Below are 5,936 nucleotides of genomic sequence, written 5' to 3' on the forward strand. Positions count from 1 at the left end.
ACTGTGATGGTTTTACTCGAGTGGGCAGCCGAGCTCCACCACAACCGCTCTCTCACTCCTCCCCTCCTCAAAGAGGAAGGGGGAGAAAAGACAACACAAAGAGCTCGAGGTTTGAGATGAGAATGATTTAATTAAGGAAAGGGGAATGGGGAGAAAGAGAAACAAAAGAAACAACAAGGCCGCGCGGAAGCACAGAGAGAAAGAAAAAAAAGTTATTCTCTACTTCCCATCAACGAGCGATGTTCGGCCACGTCCCGGGAAGCAGGGCCTCAAAACGCGTACCGGTTGTTCAGGAGAGACCCTCCCCCATGAGAGCCCCCCTTTTATTGCTCAGTGTGACATCAGGTGTTATGGAATATCCCTTTGGTTGGTTTAGGTCAGCTGCCCTGGTGATGTCCCCTCCCCATCAATTGCCCACCCCCAGCCTGCTGGCTCTTGGGGGCCTGGAAGGAGTTCTGATGTTGTGCCAGCACTATGCAGCAATAGACATAACACTGGAGTGATACCAGTGCTGTTCCAGCTATGAGTGCAGAGCACAGCACTGTGTGGGCTGCTGCAGGGAAAGGTGACTCCATCCCAGGCAGACCCAACACATCAACACATGTGGGCACGGCGGAGCAGTGGCAAACACAAATTACTGAGGTCTGACAGCTACACAGCTGTTGGCGAGGCGCTGACTCCCTTCCCATCAACTGTCCCAGGGAATTCTTGTCCCCTCCTCATGGGCTTTCTGGACCTGGTGGGAGTAGCAAGGGCCCTGAGCTCATACTTAGGTCTGGGCTTCAACTTCCTTAACAGCTCTGTCTTCTCCATTTGTCTCAATGCTCTTCTGAGAAACAAAACTTTCAGCATTCGTCAGTAAAGATGAAACATTTGCTTTGTTCCTAGTTTCCACCTTCAGCCTCCACTGAGAGTTCATTACAGAATGGTAAAGGCTCTGTGACCAAAGGTATCTACGAATGAGGCCCGTTTGCAGCAAGGCATTTACATAGTGTCAAGTGCATAAATTTTCCCTGCAAATTAAATGAGACTGTGTACATGCTTGATAAAGACAGACTTATGCTCAGGCTGGATTAAAGTTTTGCTTGGGAGATATTTTGTTAGCTGATGATTTATTCTTGCACTGTATAACCTCTATGTGACTTTGTGGCTTGCTGCAATATTTCTGTTAGGAACCAAAACCACAATTTTTAAACAATAACTGTGGTAACTACATGGATTAGTGAGCTTGAAAAAGAAGTATCTGACACAAGTTTTTCAAACATTTGTTTTTAGATTTTTTTTTTTTTCTTGTGCAGTCTTTGTGCTTAATTGAAAATAAGTTTCTAGTAAAAGAAACATACAAAAATCATTATAACTTTAATTGGATAAATGGGACTTATTTTCTTGATGAATGCCACACACTGGAGAGCAACAGTGTTTAGAGTTTAGATTCACATCAGATTCACCATGATCACTTTACTACCCTCTGGCTACGGAAGGGTTTTTAAGGCAGAAATGGTTCCGGTTTCAGCCCTAGGTCTGTATTGCACAGAAATTACCAGAAAAATAGTATCAGTATTGAAAGAGGTGTAAACTAAAAATCCTTTATCTTATTTCTTTAGTTTGAGAATCCGTCCTTTAAAGAGACATAGAATAGACATTTCTGCAGGTCATTATAAAAGTGTTTTTACTTGTGTTGCATGTACTGATATTTATTCTGGAAAGAGAGAACTTGTTTTCTGAGAACTATTCCATTTCATGCCCCTTTTCAAGACTATTGAACTGTCTTCAGAAATATTCAGACATGCCTTATGCCAGTTCTTTGCACCTGTTGCATTCCTTATGCAGAATTAAGTCACTGATTCTTTTGCAAAGCTCCTAAGAGAGTTCTGTTCCACCTCAGAATATCATTTGGTGCTTATATGTAGTGAAATGTGATCATATGTACCATGAAATGGGATCAGCATGGCTGCTGATCTGGACTGTGACTATCCGCGTGTCCTTGTTTGACAGATAAACTATTATTTCTGAAGATAAAAGTGGTATTTCTTGACATGCTTCCATCAATAGTTGTGTTTGGTAACCCAGCAGGACAGCTGAGCTGTTGGGAGCAGTTCAAAATCTGCATTTGACACCCTCTGTTTTCATAGGGCCACCACAAGTAACACCGCATACAGATGGAACTAGATCCAGCACCAACATCATTGTCTGACGGGCATTCAGAAACATAGTACGAGGACTCAACAGAAAGCAATGATATGGTTATCTGTTAATTCTGAGCTGCTCTTGTTGTGGTTTTCTGTCTGTGGAATTAAGGCTTTTTGCTTCTAGGTGGTGTTTGTAAACAGATACAAAAATAAACAGGAGCTTAATCTAGGAGACATTTATTAAATGCTGTTGATCAGGGCAGCTACAGAGTGATTTTTCTGGGGTAAGATTTGTTTCCAGAATCATCTACATGACTTGTTGGGAACTCACTCTGAATATAGAGATCAGAATGGAAACAAAGGAAGACTTTCTTTAAGGTTTCTACAAATTGTAGACCTTCTTCTGCATCCATGGTGATGAGATAGTATGGAGGTGGCTTCAGAGGGAGAGAAATACCTCAAGTTGAAGCTGCTGAACAGAGCAGCAGGGCTCTGTTTGACCTCCTCTCACGTCTACTTAAAGAAGTGTAGTACAGCTGAACCTCATCATGAGTTAGGGACATGTCTGCACAAATGAAGGAATTTCTGGACATTGAGGCAATGTAACTGCTGGTGGTGAAACAGCATGAACAGCTGAAACCACGGTAGTGACCTCAACAGAGCAATAGCTGAGACAAGTATGGTTGTAGCTGTGAAGCTGAGTAAAAGGCTTAGTGCAAAGACATACAACGTCATCAACCATTGCTAATGCAAATATATAAATATATTGTTTAATTTACTTTCTGTTGTCCTGTTGTAGGGTGGATCTTGAAAATCAGAAATATTGCTTATCAAGAGAGTCAACATTCATCTTCCCCATGACTCAGGGTGGGGGTTCAAACTGGAGGCTTGGTAATGTTAAGAGGAATACTTCTGTGCTTGAGCCCTGTTCTTGTTGCCATCAGCAAGAGGCCTGCTTTGAGTTTCAGTCCTCATTAACCCATGAATCAACAGGTCAAAGAAAATTAAGATTATTTTGTTCTTACTTTGGATAGCTATCCACCAACAGTAGTGACGGTGTGGTTTAAATGATAAAAGTTTTAGTGCCCCAGCCAAGAAGTAAACTGATGAATGGTGAAGTCCAAGTTTTTTGAAGAAGCCTACAACAGAAGGTCTTTTGCCGAGGAGCTGGGCAGTGCTGGCTGTAACCTCTCTGTGCTGAATACTAGCATTTGGTCAGGCAGTTCTGCAACCTAGAGGAATAAATCCATATTTTAAATGGCTTTCCTCAAAGAATACTAGTTAGAGATACACAAAAGAATTTAGTTTTAACTACAAAAATGATGCTCCAAAGACACTCAAATTCAGACCAGAAGACCCAATATTGCTAAAATCTAATGAAAGCAGCTCCAGCTTTTTGTCTCCAGACATCTTTGTTTCACAGGATTCCTTCGACTGTTTCAGAAACTCAGCACAGATGAAACAGGCAGAATTTTAGTTGTTTCCAAATGTAGTTGGATCATTGTCTAGCTGGGGAGTAACAACATCTACACTTGTTGAAAGAAGACAGCTGAATTGACAGAAGCCCGTAACAGCTGAATTGGAGCCTACACATAATGAAATAAAGAGATAAAACACTGCACAAGCCAGAAGATGAAGCGTCACGAGATGACAAAGTATGAACAAACCTTGGGGCTGCTTGTCTAAACCTAGAGGGACTCTCACGCTCTGTTCAGTTGTCAGTTCCAATTACTGGGATATTTTTAGTCCTACAACAAATGTAGACTACACCGGCAGATTTCTGTCAATGAGACAGATTACATATATAAAGTAAGTGATTTGGCAAGAAGACGTATGCCGCTGAGTGCAGGGAGCACAGACTAAGTGTTGCCCACCAGAACATTGGAGTTGAGTGTTGGGACCACAAGCAGAGTTATTCTAGCATCTCCTGAGCCTGCTGTCCGCTGGCAGCACTAGGTGGTTCCCCCGCCTGCTTCCCAGTGTGCTCCTCCAGAATGAGAGGCAGTTTTCAGGCTCAGATGTTCACCCAGCCGGGCTCACATGTGAGTCTGGTCATACATACCACGTCCAAGGTAAGTTTTGAGCTGACATGTCAGTACATTTAAACCTAGCTCTGTGTGACCATACCTAGGGTCATTTCCCTTCTAGGTGAATCACGGTTAAGTAGAAATTTGCACATCCCGATGATACTTTGATGCCTTGGTTAGTGTTGTCTCTATTAGTGATTGTCACATCCCCCCACCCCCTTTTTTTTCCTCCATCCATCACTACCAGATGGAAGTGTGCCGGCTGTACACAGCTTCTCCTTATTCCTTGAGTACAAAAGACAAACTCCCTAAGATTCCCTCATCCCGTCATTCTCTCTTTAGACGATGTCTGTTCCTTTTGATGTACTTTTTCATTTTCTTCTCTTAACACCAGCTATTTCTGCATCACTTCTTTCACTTTTTTTTTTTTTTTTTTTTTTTTTTTTTTTTCTGCCAGTAGGATTTCTGGCATCGTGTACACCTGGCAAGCTACATCTGGAGCTCTGTTTGCTGGAGATGGGCAGGCTGCATGTTTTGATGAGTAATAGTCACAGATGAACACCTGTATTCTGCTAATTGCCAAAAAGGTATACAACGACGGGTCCTGTGGTCCCTTAAGGTTTCTCTGAGCTGATCCTCTGGTGTAAAGCATTCTGTAGCTCACTTCCCAGCTCGTGTTAGCAACCCCTGGGAATGCCTATCACCTCCAGTTCCTGCAGGAGAAGGTGGCAGCCAGAGGAACTTCACATTCGTAGGTCTCAGCAGTGAGTGGATGTGATCTGGATGCCTGTAGAGTAAGTTTTACTGACAGTTATGTCCCAAGGAAATGCAGGTGCCTGTAGAATTACATTAATTCAGGTATTCTCATAGACATCAACACACAACATTTTACCATTGAAGACAGTGTGCACTAATTGCACTATAGAATTGAAACTGTAATTAAAAGTACTACAGAAGAACGCCAAATAAAAATAACATCCTGTATCACATAGTGCTCCAGTGTCAGATAGCATGAGTGGAAAATATAAGGTTTGTAAGACACCAGGGAAGACAGCAGAGGTATTATAGCTTAGTAATGACTCATTCTATGCCTCTTTCTTCTTCCTTAGGAGGTGAGATAAAAAAAAAAGGGGGGGGGGGGGGGGGGGATGCAAAAAACACACAAGGCAATAAAATCAAGCGACTGGACTGAGAACAGTTCAGGTTTAGCCTAAGAGGTGGTCAAAAGACAGTCTGGGTCCAGCTTTGGAAATTCTCCACTGCTAATAAAAGCCTATGGTTTGTCATTATATCATCTTGCAGATTTATTTCAATAAATGCATTTCAAAAAATATTCTACATTTAATCCACTGTTCTTAAACAAGCAAATTCTCAAGGATCAATCACACAACCAAACAGTTTATGCTTCTTCATTTCTCAAAACTAGGATGCTCCATCTGGCTTTAACTGGACTGCCCTGCTTCTCCAAACATCGTCTCAGGGTATTCCAAGGAAAGCAGTTCAAGCTAAATGGCACAATTTAAGAACTGGTGGCATGGAGGTTGAGAAGAGCGACCAGCGACAGCCAAGAAGGTTTTCTGCTACGAGGTAAAAGTGCTGTTGAGCCCACCTGAACACCCAGGTCACGAGCAATATTATGACACTTGACTTTCATATCAAGCAGTGTAAGTCTGTCTCTATGACATTTGTAGCCATGGTATGTGATTGTCCAATGACATTGCCTAACAGTGAATATCTAAACCTGTAAAAGACAAACCTGGACCTTGCCAGGGGCTGTATC

This window comes from Oxyura jamaicensis, chromosome 1 (assembly GCF_011077185.1).
Source record: "Oxyura jamaicensis isolate SHBP4307 breed ruddy duck chromosome 1, BPBGC_Ojam_1.0, whole genome shotgun sequence".
NCBI lineage: Eukaryota > Metazoa > Chordata > Aves > Anseriformes > Anatidae > Oxyura > Oxyura jamaicensis.